Source organism: Pseudophryne corroboree, chromosome 2 (genome assembly GCF_028390025.1).
Source record: "Pseudophryne corroboree isolate aPseCor3 chromosome 2, aPseCor3.hap2, whole genome shotgun sequence".
In the NCBI taxonomy this organism is placed as follows: Eukaryota; Metazoa; Chordata; class Amphibia; order Anura; family Myobatrachidae; genus Pseudophryne; species Pseudophryne corroboree.
In genome coordinates, this window is record NC_086445.1 from 446,555,595 (window position 1) to 446,572,631 (window position 17,037).

The 17,037-nt window shown below is 45.5% G+C and overlaps 1 protein-coding gene across 2 annotated transcripts in view; it reads right to left on the minus strand.

Moving 5' to 3' along the window:
• Positions 1-9,839: 9,839 nt before the first annotated feature.
• Positions 9,840-17,037, minus strand: part of P2RX1 (purinergic receptor P2X 1) — a 321,106-nt gene continuing 313,908 nt past the window's right edge. For both annotated transcript variants that reach the window (XM_063953695.1, XM_063953694.1), the window contains one exon: positions 9,840-11,635. The gene's annotated coding sequence lies outside the window, so the exon portion shown is untranslated. The remainder of the gene's footprint in view (positions 11,636-17,037) is intronic.

Here is a 17,037-nt window from a genome sequence, read left to right on the forward strand (position 1 = left end):
CCAAGTGCCACCCGCAAACAGATGCCGCCCCTAGGCACGTGCCTCACGTGCCAAATGGGAAATTTGCCACTGTCCACTACCCCACTCTTTATAAGATTTGATATATTTGATACATTTATCTTAAAGCATAATAATGCATAAATGTAAATAGTGAATAAAATGTAAAGCAAATCAATGTACTGTAGCCTAAAATTCAAGAGTCTAAGGTGAGGCCACCAAACATCAATGTAGCACATCACACTTTGTTCAAGTAAAAGTAATAAACGTCTACTAGAACGGATCCTAGGAAGCATCAATAATGATCTCAGTTTCCGATCATAAGGACGTAAGGCCAAAGTGCTCAAATATTCTAATGCAGCAGGAAAAAGTCACCTCCTGCATGCAGTTCTGATCCGGGTGCTGTGTCCGAAGAGGTGGCCACCGGAACTACTCTGCCGGGGCCAGGAAATCTGCATCCAAAAATGCAGAGCCTGGCAGGGTCGGACTGGCCCACAGGGGACAGGGGAAACCACCGGTGGGCCCTCCTCCTCTAGGGATCAAGTTCCAGACTATCCTAGTGCACTGGATTTATGCATTATACATATGTTACATTATATTTCACAATAATTTGGTTTATTATATATTTACCAAGGGGCACAGAACATGTAATGGTTAGCCAAACCTCTGTGGTGGCTGGCCACGCCGCCACTGGAACCTGGCTACACCTTTAAGCATGGGCCCCTACAGCAGCATTCCCCTGGTGGGCCCGTCATGCCCCAGTCCGACACTGGAGCCTGGCCTTGTCACTCCTACAAAACGGGGCTAAGGGGGTACTGTGAGTGATCATGCCAGACTCGTACTGCCCATACGCAGAAATAATCCTGCACATTTGCAGACCCACAAACATTGGAGATGTACATAAGCCATCGGGTTTGCGTACAACTCTGAATGAGGCCCTGTGTGCAGAAACAGAGAAATTGGATATAGGACGATTAGTGCTTAGGAGTAATAATACAGGTGCAACCAGTGGCGTAAGTACCACCCCCCGCAGCCACTGCAGATGCTTGTAGGCGCAGGGCTGCGGGGGCACAGCCACTGATTCATTGCAGATTGTCATGCGTCAATCTGCTATATGTCCCTCCCAAAATGGCCACCACCATGGAAGAGACATGCTAGGGGTTTCATGTACTGGGTGTCATGCTCGTTGCCAGGGGGGTAAAGCTCGTTTCTTGGCAATGAGCATTACCCCCTGGCAACAAGCATGACACCCAGTGCATGAAGCCCCTGACAACAAGCATTACCACCTAAAAACAAGCATGACACCCAGCATATGAAATCCCTGCCAACGAGCTTTACCCCCTGGAGATGAGCATGACATTCAGCGCATGAAACCCCTGGCAACGAGCATGATACCCAATACATGAAACCCCTGGTAACGAGCATAACACCCAGTGCATGAAACCCCTGGCAACAAGCATTACCTCCTCGCAACGAGCATGACACCCAGCACATGAAACCCCTAGCACTGTGCATGGAACCAAGAACATGAAGCCCCTGGCAAGGAGCAGGTTATTTAAAAGTATTTAGAAGCCTTTCTGTGGGGCATAATGCATACTGGGCATTGCGGTGTGTGGCATAATGTATCACAGGCATTACGGTGTCTGGTATACTGTATCACGGGCATGTGGTATGTGGTATAATGTCTCAAGGGGCACTACTGTGTGGTGTAATGAACATAAGCAGTACTACTGTGCGGTTTAATGTGGCCCTGCCCCTTCCAATAAAAAAAAAAACCCCTATATTTTATTACGTCCAGGCACTCACTGTCCCTATTTTCAATGGGGGTTGGAGGGAGGGGGGCACCAATTCTATATACCGACAGTGGCATCCCGTCCATCAGAATCCCGACAGCCCCCCATTGAGGTCCCTAACCCTCACCTTTTCCCTACCCTAACCCTCCCTTGTGGGTGTCTAGCCCTCCCCAGTGGTGACTAACCCTAACCCTCCCTTCACCGCTGCCTAAACCTAACCCTCCCCACTTGATGCCTAACCCTAACCTCCCCCTCTTAGTGACTAAACCTAACCCTCCCTCTCTGGTCCCTAACCCTAACCTTCCCGTCCCTGATCCCTAACGCTAACCTCCGTTCTCCGGCCTAAACCTTACCTTGGCCCCCCACCCCGTGCAGCAGGATGCCTGCGTGTCCCGCTGTGAGGACGTTCGGGATGGCGGCTGACGGTAATGTGACATCGGCATCCCAAGTGGCGTCGGTATGTTGACATCGGCATCGCATCCTCCCTTGGGATCCCGGCGTCGGTATATTGACCGCTGAGATCCCATCCGTCAGGAACCCAGCTGCTTCCCGTTTGAACATACATGGTTGATGCAAAGTTGCAAACTCTGCCAGTGTGCAGAGCACATCTTGTGTTACTTTACTTCGAGTATTCTCATAAAGGGAACACGTGGATTGCTGACTTGTATGTATATGAAAGTCTTGACTCTTTAAACTGCAGAGGCAAAATGGAGGAAGTGATGAAACAGTCTATCATACACTATGTTCAGTAAGTAATATTCATGCAAATGAGACTCATACAGACCAGCAGATATGCACGTATACTGTATGTCTGCAGGGCCACAACTAGGGGAGCTAAGGTTGCACATGCCCTGGGGGCAGGATTAGAGAGGGACCTCCTATCATCTGTGGAGTGGATCGCCTCTCTCCTCCCCTGTCCAGAGCAACTCAGCAGGAGAACTCAGGGGCGCCGCCAGAGTCCTGAATTACTGTCTAGCCCATGGCATCGAAAAGCCTAGAATATGTTGACAGTACACTCAACTCAGTGACAACTTAATGACTGGAAAATGTAAACCCGGGCATCACTGGGTACTTCAGTTAATTATATATAAGAGCTTGAACTGAGGATCTCGCTAATTATGATATTTACATTATTATGTGTTTTTGTTTGTCAGTAATATCAGTAGTTGAAATGTACAGTAACAGAATGTTTGCATTTAATAATTCTGAAAAGTAAATGAAAATAATTATGATAGTTTTCCTTTTACATTTCAAGGTAAACCAGCATGAACAGCTGTATGTAAAATGGATTATGTTAGCCTTGGACACAAACATCCATTAAATATTGTCCTCATATGACTTACAATCTAGTTTTTAGACACAGTGGGCCTAATCCATGTTTGTACGCAGTGCAGATGTTCATGCAATGGAGCGATTATTGGCAGCTGTGCATGTGCCCAGGTGCAGTTGCGATTGCACTCGCACTGAGATTTTTATCGCAGAGTGATTGACAGGAAGGGACCATTTTGGGAGGTAATGGAGATTGGCAGCAAAAACGCAGTTGTGTCATGGCAGTTTTCAGGGCGTTTATATGCCGCCAGCTTGCGATCATGTATGTACAAAAACATAGTGCCTGCATCGCTACTGCTGTGTCCAATCTGCGTAGCCATAGGTCTACCCTAGCAGTTGCTGTTCCTCGTTACTGCGTATAATCTGTACATGTGGACATAGTCTGGGATTTTGAGCTTGATGAATAGGACCTATAGGGCCTGATTCAAAGGTGCGCGTAGTCACACTCGCTACTGAGTATTTATGTAATTGTCACGTTTGATTCTCAGTCTACTGAGATTCCCACTTACAGCGGCGCTATTCCGTCGTGGTATGTACTGAGCACTATCATAGCACCATCGGCTGCAACTTCTCTCTGCGTGAGAGAGATGTTCTGTACCTCAGCTAAAAAGATTAAAATCAAAAGATTGTGCTTAGCTGCCATATTCAGATACATTTATGCAGCTTTGGATACAGTTGTGCCTAAGTTTATTCATATTGCTTCTGGTCAGCAGCCACCAGGACTCCATCAGCTTCAGAGGAAATGGAAGAAAAAAATGATGGGGGAAGAGAACAGAAGAGGAATAAGACTAGGGAGATGGAACAAGGTTCAAAGGGGTTAATTCAGATCTGATCGCTGGGCTGCATTTTTGCTGTCCTGCGATCAGATAGTCGCCGCCTACAGGGGGAGTGTATTTTCGCTGTGCAAGTGTGCGTTCCTATGTGTTAGCAGAGCTCCTAAAAATCAGTTTGTGCATTCTCTGCACATCCCAGGACTTACTCCTACAGTGCGATAGAATCAGGCTGATCGGGGCCGGAGCTGATGTCACACACCCTCCCTCAAAACGCTTGGACACACCTGCGTTTTTCCGGAAACTCCCTGTTAACGCTCAGTTGCTACCCACAAACAGCCTCTTCCTGTCAATCACCTTTCATACGCCTGTGCTAATGGATCCTTCGTACCATCCCATCGCTGACCGGCGATGCACGTTGTTGTTGTCAGACGCACCTGTGCATTGCGGTGCATACACAGGCGCAGTTTGGACCTGATCGCCCGCTGTGTGAAAACACACAGCAGCAATCAGATCTGAATTACCCCCAAGGTGCAAGAGGAAGAGTGATTTGTGAGGGCCATAACGGAAGAATAGGCATTTAAGGAAAGTGATAGAAGAAGTTTGGGGATATACAAGGAGGGTAAATGGAAACATACAAATAATGGGGAAAAAGAAAGGACAGACTCTTACAATGTGGAGATGAGGAGGCTGAATCTAAAGAGAGGAGCACATACAAAATTAAAACAGTGAAAGATAGAGACACACAAAGAGGATTCAGATGTGCAGACAGACAAAATTGGAGACAGGGATGTAAGCAGAGAGTGGGCGACATACTGTACCATGGAGTGATAGACAGAGAAATATACACAGATAGGGCAGTGTCGGACTGAGGCATGAAGGAAATGCAGTGGTAGGGGCCCATTCTTGGAGGCTTGTCTAACCATTAGTACATGGTCTGGGCCCCTTGATAAATAATATATAGATAAATAATATATAAAGTAAATATATAGTAAATACTGCTAGTGCATGCATGATAATGTACCAGATTTGTAACAGCAAAAAAAATTCTTTAAGTACATAAATAGTAAGAAGCTAAAAAAAAGAGAATATAGGACCATTAAAAAGTGAACTGGGATTCCTGATAAAGACAACAATGAAAAAGCTGAAATATTGAACACATTTTTCTCATCAGTGTTTACTAGAGAGGACCAGATTGTGTGATTAGTGAGTAACAATAGTATTGATAAAGGCCCATTGCTTAATATTTATCTGTCTGAGGAAGTAGTCAGTGAAAATTTTTAATAAAAAAAGACTAATACATTTCCTGGTGCAGATGGCATACATACTAGGGTTCTGATGGAGCTAAATGCTGAAATAGCAAGGCCGCTGTAGCTGATTTTCACTGAGTCACTTAGATCAGGCATGGTAGATAGGGAGCAGAATCAGAGGCGACGCAACCCGCTCAGCAATGGTATGCAGTGCAGGGAGGAGCTGGGCTGAGGAGGTACACTCCCCGCTCTGCTACCCTGCTGTTTCTGCCGCCTGCACCTGTCACACTGCGGAAAGCGCAGCACTTAGTGTCAGGTCTCTCTGGCTCCCTTCTCTGACCCCCCCCCCCCATTCCCGCCGGGCATCTAAATGCCGGGATACCGCCATCACTGGTCACATGATACCAAACCCATCTCTTCACATAGAATAAATGACTGCTGAGGAACAATGAAAGTACTTCCATATGAGATAATAGGAGTGGTGAATGGGCAAGCATGGACAGGCCTCTCTCCCCATCTCTCTAGTAGGTATACACATTATTTCACTAAACGTGTGTTCATAATGTTTATCAAAATGGGCATTCAACACCAAAGCAGAGCTCTCCAGCACTGCATTGACCCGCTCCAAACACATGACATCACACGAGGGGCAGGCCGTCGGCATAAGTGTGGAGCTGCCCAAATAGTCAACCTAAGCTGAAACTGCTCCTGACATGGCTGCACTAATATAGGAGTTTCCCACATGACAATAGAACTTCTTGGATGAACAACCAACCCACATGCAGCCCATCAGAGAACACTTGTGTAAAAGGGCTGATATGGCGGCTAATTCAGCGATCTCAGTCTGAATTTTTTTGTGGAGGCGGTCGCGGGGTGGGAGGGGAGTTCCAAAGGCGTTAGAACGCCTTGGCAGGGTGCAGCCTGGATAACACAGGGGTGTCTGGACATTGGGGAGAGGGGGGGGGGGGCGGGGTGGGCCGTGGCGGCTGCTTGACGCGGCAAGTAGCGGTCTGCCAGCGGATTTTTGTTCAAATTAGGGTTGCAGTGACCGGCGGTCAGGTCACATAACTACATCCAACTGCGGCCATGCTTGCATTTTTTGCTGCAGTTGCATCTGTGACTTTATGCTAATTACGCTACAATGCAGTTCCCTATATATATGCATTCATGCATGCATATATATGAGGACTGAGACACCCATGTTCAATGTCTACATACACTGTAAGCATGCTTTCTGAGTCTTAGATGCCACCATTGGTCACACCATTGAAACTTTCACAGCCCTATACTAGGTGCAGATCATCCGTCTGAAGGGAAATTCAGATCTGATCGCTGGGCTGCGATTTTTGCTGTCCTGTGAACAGATAGTCGCCGTCTACAGGAGGAGTGTATTTTCGCTGTGCAAGTGTTTGATCGCATGTGTAGCAGAGCTGCACAAACTGATTTTGTGCGGTCTCTGAGCAGCCCAGGACTTACTCAGGTGCTGCAATCACATCAGCCTATTCAGGACTAGATTTGACATCAGACACCCTCCCTGAAAACGCTTGAGCCCGCCTGAGTTTTTCCGGACACTCCCTAAAAATGGTCAGTTGCTATCCACAAATGGCCCCTTCCTGTAAATCTCCTTGCGAATGCCCATGCCAATGGATCCTTCGCACAATCCCGTCGCTGACCAGTGATCCCGTTGCAGCTGTGCCACGCGTCGGCGCAGTGCGGTGCATACGCATTTGCAGTTCGGATCTGATCGCCAGCTGTGCAAAAACGCACCGTAGCAATCAGATTTGAATTAGGCCCTGAGGATGGCCTGCAATGTGAGCAATTAAATGTCTCTATATGCAACGAGCCCACAGTACATTAATCTGTGTCTGATTAGCCAAGCCCCTGTAACCACAAAGAAATGCCCAACTCGTTTCTAATACACTTCTTGGTGTGTGGGTCTGACACTGTACTTTAACTCTTTACGAACACCATCTCTGTGCATGCATGCAGAGTGCAACTCAGACCCAAGCGCGAAAAACATTGCACAAGAACAAAAATAAAACACATTGGCCCCCACATGAAATAACACACACATTGGTCCCCACAGAAAACAGTAAAACTAATTAGCCCCCACAGGGAAAAATATTACACGTATAATATAGCTTTTGGTATTATAATTTGTTTTAAACTTCCACTGCTATTTGAAAGGCCAGTGACACCAAGAGGTTTTATAATTATTGTCTGTAACATCTATACATTTATATATTTATTAACATTTATGTAGCGCTAGCATATTCCATTGCCTTTCTTTCAAATCCGGGCAGGTGTAAACTGGGAACTGAAAGTGGCCCTGGAAAAATTTGTAGAAGTGGTCTCACATGGGCAGCACCAGAGGTATACCGTATAACCATGGCGGCAGTACCATTTCTCACATGTCAACAAACAAAGCAGGCCCCACATTCACATCAGCCCACCGGGAATCTTCCCGGGTGGGCCGATTGCCGATCCACACCTGCCTCTACCCTTCTTTATCCCTCTTTACGCTGCTCTCCCAATCCACCCCTACCAGTGGGTTTTACTCTGCTGTGGTGTTGGTGTAGTGCTCCACTGCAGTTCCAAGATGTAGACAGACTGTCGGGGACGTTATCATAAGTAGAATTCAGTGGTGCTCTGCACACAATTCTTTCTCACATACAACAGTAGTGATGGGAACTGCTGTGAAGAACAGAGCACCCTCCATCCATCTCCACAGCAGTGACCTGTGAGGGGATAATAGGAGAGGAAGCATGGGGAGAGCATATGACAGTGATGGCTAACTTTGGCACTCCAGCTGTTGTTGAACTACACATCCCAGCATGCCCTGCATCAGTTTTAGCAAGCTCAAATAGCAAAACGGTAGCAGGGCATGCTGGGATCTGTAGTTCAACAACAGCTGGAGTGTCAAGGTTAGCCATCACTGGCATATGACATGCACCTTCTTCCACCTTTCTTTACTTGTAATTTGATCCCAACATATAACATCATTAACAGACTGCTTATATATAGCACACCTCCCAACTGTCCCAATTTTAGCGTGACAGTCCTGGTTTTTGGGCACTGTCCCGCCCACGGTCTGCAGTGTCCCATGGTGTGGAGGGGACTTGGGAAGCACCCTTTCACTTAGCAGAGCAGCAGTGAATAGAGGTCTATTGACAGCATCTATTCACTGTGAGAGAGGGACTGGGGACATGGCCAGTAGCTCACAGAGGGCTGGGCATGTCCCCACAGTCACAATCGTGGCATTCCCATGAGGCTATGCCCCCTAGCAGTGAGGCCACGCTCCCTAAAGTTGGGATGTATGATATAGTGTATGCAACCAAATTCAGAAAACATACCTGTGCAGACGTGCGGTGAGGTGAGGCAGAGCCTTTCCTGTCATACTCCAGTATAGGCTAGAGTTTTAACTATATAAAGTATATAATAAAATGCAAAAAATGTATTATAAATATCTTCTTTGTATTATTATAATCATTTTTATAGTTAAAACTCTGGACTATGACAGCCTACCTTCACTGTACATCACTACTGTACAGGTCATATTATGTATCAAAAAGCTTTATGCAGTATTGAATGAGGAACTGCAAATAATGCCACAATGCTGTCTTGAATGCAAACAGGCTGTAATTACTTCCTCATTGCGTGCATGGAAATAAACATGTATGTTTGCCCCAATTGGGCAAATCATTATACTTAAGGCCTTATTCAGGTTTGTTAGTAAACAAAAAAGTTAGCAATTGGGCAAACCATATTTCACTGCAGTTGGGTAGGTATGTTCAAACTGAAATCTAAACTGCAATGTAGAAATTAAGCAGCCACTATTTACTCTGCACAGAAACAATATAACCCACCAAACTCTCTCTGCGCATGTTACATCAGCCCCCTCTGCAGTGCAGCCTGGTTTTGCCCAATTGCTAACTTTTTTTTGGTTTGATAACAAAGCTGAATAAGGCCCTTAAGGGCAGATGTATTAACCTGGAGAAGACATAAGGAAGTGATAAACCAGTGATAAGTGCAAGATGATAAATGCAGCAGCCAATCAGCTCTAATATGTAAATTAACAGTTAGGCGCTGATTGGCTGGTGTGTTTATCACCTTGCACTTATCACTGGTTTATCACTTCCTTATGCCTTCTCCAGGTTAACACATCTGCCCCTATACTTGACACGCCTGGGAAGCAATCCCTTCCAGATTTCCATTCACATGCCCTCTCTAAACTTTGCTGAAAGACTGCCCATTACAGCCCAATTTGTTTGCATCACCAGGCTTGTGTGTTCTGTAAATTATGAATAAACAAAATAATTATACCCCTTGCAGACTGCTGCAATAACCCTGTTTATTGCTGGGTTGACCTGGCTCACAGCTCAGTCTGAAAGGGGCACGTGCAGCGTGAACAGTCTGACCTGGGTCACGATGACCCCAGTCGTGCCGCATACCACTGGATTGGCTTTCTGCAACAGCGCTTAAAGATCATCTCCAAGTATCCACTGTAAAGCCGAATAGACCCAGGTACAGTGTGAATGCCTGTACCCGGAATAACCTGGGTCCAGCTGCCGGTGTGAAAGAGGTCTGAGCTGGGTTGCACCCGGTATTTTGATCTGAAAGAGGCATCACCTTTAACCATGCTTTTCAAATTTACACAAGGTACATTATTCACATCATGACTCCACCAAGCAAAAGGGACATTGTTTCTGGTTTAATTAAATCAGATTTATTTGTTTCTGTATTATAAAATAACTTACATGAAAATATTGGAAAAACTGTAAACAAAATGCTTTCAATATAGCTTTCTGTACAAAGTGTCACAACTTAAAACAATATTTATCTTCCTAATGGGGAAATGGTTTGACAACAGTATAAAATCCGTAAATGCTCATAGTGAAAAATAGTGATTTCAACATTCACAATAAAAAACCCGTAAGGAATAAATGTAAAAAATAGTCACAACTGTGAGGAGTAAAGTATATCATACTGAGGGTGTGAGTGGCTCCAGTGTAATACGCAGCAAGTTGCTCTAACCTACAGATGAGGGCTGTCTGGGGGGTGTAAGATCCCCTAGGATGGGTTCAGTATGATTTGCCGATGGACGGGATGCCGGCTGTCAGTATACCGACAGCAGCATAACGTCCATCAGAATCCCGACAGGCCACCAGGAAGCCCCCTAACCCTCCTCTGCCCCCTACCCTAACCCTCCCTTGTGGGTGCCTAACCCTAACCCTCTCCGGTGGTGCCTAACCCTAACCATCCGTTCCCCGCTGCCTAAACCTAACCATCCCCGTTTGATGCCTAACCCTAACCTCCCCTGTTAAGTGCCTTACCCACCCTCCCCGGTCCCTAACCCTAACCTTCCCGGCTTTGATCCCTAACCCTAACCCCCCTTCTCCTGCCTAAACCTAAACTTACCCCCCCTCCGTGCGGTAGCACTGTGAGGACGAACGGGATGCTGGCTGTCGGTAATGTGATGTCGGCATCCCGAGTTGCATCGGCATTTACACGCTGGCATTGCATCATACTTCGTGATCTCAGCGTCGGTATATCGACTGCCAGGATCCCGTCTGTCGGAAACCTAACTGCTTCCCCCTAGGATACTCTTCTTTTCACAGGTAATGGAACATGCAGAGGAGACTAGGGCATCCTTCTATACTACCCTCAATAGAATAAACAGGAAAATCAGTAACACTATATTTATTCTCAAATTGACACTAAAAATAGTGAATGATAGATAATGAATGCAAATGTGTGATTGGTAAATGCAATGTTGGTAAATAACCCTGCAAGGTCGGTATATCTGCTTGCTGGATCTCAGTGACCCACACTGTACCTTTAGTCACACAGAATACAATCTGCGGTAACCATAGAGGTACACACACCAGTGGTTAAAAAATCTGCTCTATTATAAAAAATACACTGCTGTGAACTGCTCAGAAATGCAAGTAGCATTTATTTTTACAACCATTGCAAATATAAACCTGCAGTTTATATATATATATATATATATATATATATATATAAATAAAACTGTGCAGGTTCTATGCTAGTGAACATCTACATGACGCACTTTTTTCCTTTACCTCCAGTGAATGGACTGAGCTTTTTATTTTACTCCCTTCCAATTACTTATGTGATTATATAACACATAAGAAACATTAAGGCTTGTTAAAGACCTGTTTAGCTTAGTACAAAATATAATGAATGTGCAATTGTTAAGAAATTGAAATAAGAGTTTTAATTTTATTGTTTTTTTATTTTGCTGCCTGGAGTTTTATGTATTTTTAAATTAGTATAATTGCACTGAACAACATGTCTATGTAGGCATTTTGTAATGACAGTATTACATAACTTTTCTAATTTTTTTTTTCTTCATTGCATCCTTCAAATATGATATTATGTCATCAACTGTTCTTGGGGCATGGAATGCAATGGTTAGATTCCAAAAATGAAGTAGAGGAAGTACTTGATGAGTGACGTCCATTTTGCCTCTCTGTGAAGATAAAATAGAAACACTTTACCAAAATAAGCTTAGCATGTCATATATTTTCAGTTTACACCAAACCAGCCCCCTCTCTGGGAATGGGCAGCGAGGTCAGAACAGCAGGGGACGTGGCGTGGGAATGATGTGGGAAACAGAGATGGGTGGGGTTGCAGAGGGGGTAAGGCTTCACTGTGGCCGCATCCCCGCTATACGGGCCTAGATTACTGGCATCGTAAAGCGGGTGGCGGGGTAACAATGTCACAATTCGATGTTTCCGGTAAGTAGGCAAGTATGATTTGCATACTCTAGGTTTTTAAAATGGGTGTATTTGACCAGTCTCATTTGCCAGGTCGCTAGCTTTTGTGGCTACTGTTGCAGCCTAGCTAGGTCTCCTGTCTACCCAGCAGGAGAATGTGCAGTACAGCACACAAATTGTAGCATTTTATGTCACTACTCCTGCACCCCTCTCCCCCGAATGTGTATGTATCTATGACCGCCTATTTTTTTCCTCCTTTATGTCTCTATCTAATTTTATATGTGTTTCTATATGTTTTCATCTTGGGTGTACTTTCTTTCTCTGTATTTTTGTGTCTGACTCTTTATCCCTATTATATCTAACCCTCCACCTCCTTCTACCTTTGGTCCCTACCACTCCCTACCCACTCTGCCTGCCAAATAAAACAGGTGTCCTCTGGAAGGAAGACCTTTAAGTATCAGAGGATACTTTTTACAGCAGTCAAATGCTCCCTTCCTGGGTTGACACAACTGACAACATGTGCGATGCCTTGACATGTGCCAAAACCTGCATACAGTACATTAAAGCCCCAATGCATTAAAGTTCCAATGCATCATTTCCTGGATTGACACATAGCTTTTGTTGTTTTATACTCTTGTCAATTGGTGTGCTGACTGGTTTGGCATCCACCATTCCAAATTTGTTGAGCAATGCCTCAATGTACCCTTGTTGGTCTAGATAACAGCCCCAGCATTCAAATTTTGCACATTCCTCACACCAAACAGTTGTGCTGCCCCAAGGTTTTTTAGCCAATTTCACAATGGTCTATGTATTATTATCATGTAAAGCTGCATGCACCTTGTTTATTGCGGACTTTCACTCCTTCTAGTTGCTTCTTGTATGGTTTGAGGTTCACCACAGACAAACTTTGCAAATTCCTCAAAGTATCTTTTACGCGGTTTGCCTTTGTTGCTCCTAATAGAGCTCTTTCTCTGTGGTTGATCATATGTATTTGTGGTCTCAGTTACTGACATGATTCCAGCTGCTGGCATTATATCTAGCATGACAAGTTTATGTGGTATTGTAATATGTAGCTTGTCTTTAGTTGAACTCTCTTTTGAAACACTATGTCTCTTGGCTTTCAGGGGATATATATTAGTGTCACCTATGAGTTGGTTCATCTCCATTGGTCTACACACGTCTGTGTGCACTAGCTCCAATGATGAAAGAAAAGGAGAGGGATATGATCAAAGGCGCCCAATGGTAAATATAGAAAATCAAAAGGGGAATTTACAGAAAGATTGAAAAAATAAATTCAACAATACGGTTTGGTTTTTCAAACAGACGTCCTTGGATCGTTCGTCTTGAGCCAAATGTCCTCAGTCAATATGCAAGATAAAAATATGAGAAAAAGCAAACCAATGTGTAGTATTGTATAAAGAATCAATTTTTGTAGTGTTCAGAAACTGGAGCACTGGTGTGCGGTGAGACTTGATAGAAGAAAGATAGGATCTCGCCACCAATTTTAAACCGATTAAAGCGTACCAAAACTCACATAGAGGAAAATAAAGAAAAGCACATAAAGGTATCTTTATCTAGTCGGTTAGTAAAGGTACAGCGTACCCCACTCACGTGTTTAACGTGTTCATTCCATGTGTAAAGGTATCTTTAAAGGATGGTCCAGCGAGGTGGATTCAATAGAAAATTAATGATTTATTTTTGCAGAAAAATACCAATTAAAAATTTATAGGAACAATAAAATGAGCAAAATTACCACATCTATCACTCTTAGGGTGCCAACCGGGGACATTAGGAGAAGATGTTAAAACTCCAATATAGATGGGAAATACGGAAAACCCTCTGTACAATACCCCAGTGTACCTCACAGTGTACCTCTCAGCATGCTGAGAGTGGAGTTTTCAAATTTTATTATTGAAGCAAGTTTGGCCACCACTTTCATCTGTGAGGTACACTGGGGTATTGTACAGAGGGTATTCCGGATTGCCCATCTGTATTGGGCAATCATTACTTTCCTACTGAATCCACCTCACTGGACCATCATTTAAAGATACCTTTACACACGGAATGAACACGTTAAACACGTGAGTGGGGTACGCTGTGCCTTTACTAACCGACTAGATAAAGATACCTTTATGTGCTTTTCTTTATTTTCCTCTATGTGAGTTTCGGTACGCTTTAATCTGTTTAAAATTGGTGGCGAGATCCTATCCTTTCAAGTCTCCCCGCAAAAACCAAACCGTATTGTTGAATTTATTTTTTCAATCTTTCTGTAAATTCCCCTTTCGATTTTCTATATTTCTCTTACGTCCTAGAGGATGCTGGGGACTCCGTAAGGACCATGGGGTATAGACGGGCTCCGCAGGAGACATGGGCACTATAAAGAACTTTAGAATGGGTGTGCACTGGCTCCTCCCTCTATGCCCCTCCTCCAGACCTCAGTTAGATCCTGTGCCCAGAGTAGACTGGGTGCATTACAGGGGAGCTCTCCTGAGTTTCTCTGTAAAAAGAATTTTGTTAGGTTTTTTATTTTCAGGGAGCACTGCTGGCAACAGGCTACCTGCATCGTGGGACTGAGGGGAGAGAAGCAGACCTACTTAAGTGATAGGCTCTGCTTCTTAGGATACTGGACACCATTAGCTCCAGAGGGTCGGAACGCAGGTCTCACCGTTCGTCCCGGAGCCGCGCCACCGTCCTCCTCACAGAGCCGGAAGATAGAAGCCGGGTGAGTAGAAGAAGAAAGAAGACTTCAAAGGCGGCAGAAGACTTCAGTTCTACAGTGAGGTAACGCGCAGCGGTAACGCTGCGCGCCATTGCTCACACACACACACACACACACACACACACACACAACAGCGGGCACTGTAAGGGTGCAGGTCGCGGGGGGGGGGGCGCCCTGGGCAGCAATTAATAGCCTCAAGGGACACTGGCAGATGTAAATATACTGCGGAAGCAGTTTTTTATTAACCCCCGCCAGTTTTTTGATTATTTGAGCGGGACCGAAGCCCGCCGCTGAGGGGGGCGGGGCTTGATCCTCCAGCACTAACCAGCGCCATTTTCTCCACAGCACATGCAGAGGAGCTGGCTCCCCGGACTCTCCCCTGCTGAACACGGTCACAGAGGGCAAAAAAGAGTGAGTGTTATTATATATATTTATATAAAAGCGCTGTCCAAACTGGGATTTTATTCCAGGGGCTGGTGGCGCTGGGTGTGTGCTGGCATACTCTCTCTCTCTGTCTCTCCAAAGGGCCTTATTGGGGAACTGTCTCCATATAGTTATTTCCCTGAGTGTGTGGGGGTGTCGGTACGTGTGTGTCGGCATGTCTGAAGCGGAAGGCTCTTCTAGGGAGGAGGTGGAGCAGATGATTGTGCTGTCTCCGTCGGCAACGCCGACACCTGACTGGTTGGATATGTGGAATGTTTTAAATGCAAATGTGGCTTTATTACACAAGAGATTGGACAAAGCAGAGTCCAGTGATAAAACAGGGAGTCAAGCCATGGCTTTGACTGTGTCACAGGACCCTTCTGGGTCTCAGAAACGCCGACTGTCCCAAATAGCAGACACTGATACCGACACGGATTCTGACTCCAGTGTCGACTACGATGATGCGAGGTTACACTCAAGGGTGGCCAAAAGTATTCATTATATGATTATTGCAATAAAAGATGTTTTACATATCACAGATGACCCCTCTGTCCCTGACACGAAGGTACACATGTTTAAGGAAAAGATACCTGAGATAACTTTTCCCCCATCTCAGAAGCTTGGGAAACTCCAGACAAGAAACTGCAGATTCCCAAGAGAATTCTTATGGCATATCCTTTCCCGGCAAAGGACAGGGTACGGTGGGAATCCTTGCCCAGGGTGGACAAGGCTTTAACGCGCTTGTCCAAAAAGGTGGCGCTGCCGTCTCCAGACACGGCAGCCCTCAGGGATCCTGTTGATCGCAGGCAGGAAACTACCTTAAAGTCAATTTATACACATACGGGTGCCTTGCTCAGACCGGCAATAGCATCGGCTTGAGTTTGTAGCGCTGTGGCGGCTTGGACGGATACCTTGTCAGCTGACATTGATACCCTGGAAAAGGAAACCATGTTATTGACCTTGGGTCACATTAAGGACGCAGTCCTATATATGAGAGATGCTCAGAGAGACGTTGGCCTGCTGGGTTCGAGAGCCACCACCATGGCGATTTCTGCTAGACGAGCCCTGTGGACCCGCCAATGGACGGGTGATGCCGACTCAAAGAGGCATATGGAGGTTTTGCCTTACAAAGGTGAGGACTTATTTGGGGAGGGTCTCACGGACCTGGTTTCCACAGCTACTGCAGGTAAATCTGCTTTTTTGCCTTATGTTTCCTCACAGCAAGAGAAAATGCCACAATATCAGATGCAGTCCTTTCGGTCGCATAAGTCCAGAAGAGGTCGGGGCTCTTCCTTCCTCGCCAGAGGTAAGGGTAGAGGGAAAAAACTGCCGGCTACGGCTAGTTCCCAGGAGCAGAAGTCCTCCCCGGCTTCTACTAAATCCACTGCATGACGCTGGGGCTCCGCGTAGGGAGTCCGCCCCAATGGGGGCACGTCTTCGACTCTTCAGCCATGTCTGGGTTCAATCAGAGGTGGATCCCTGGGCAATGGAAATTGTATCCCAGGGTTACAAGCTGGAATTCGAAGACGTGCCTCCTCGCCGTTTTTTCAAATCGGCTTTACCAGCTTCTTCCTCAGAAAAGGAGATAGTTTTAGCTGCAATTCAAAAACTGTGTCAACAACAAGTGGTTGTCGAGGTTCCCCTAGTTCAACAGGGGAAGGGGTACTATTCAACCCTATTTGTGGTCCCGAAACCAGATGGCTCGGTCAGACCCATTCTAAATTTAAAATCCCTAAACCTGTACTTGAAAAAGTTCAAATTCAAGATGGAATCACTCAGGGCGGTTATCTCCAGCCTGGAAGGGGGGGATTTTATGGTCTCACTAGACATAAAGGATGCATACCTTCATGTCCCAATATATCCTCCTCATCAGGCGTACCTGAGATTCGCTGTACAGGACTGTCATTACCAGTTTCAGATGTTGCCGTTTGGGCTTTCCACGGCCCCGAGGATTTTCACCAAGGTAATGGCGGAAATGATGGTGCTCCTGCGCAGGCAGGGAGTCACAATTAT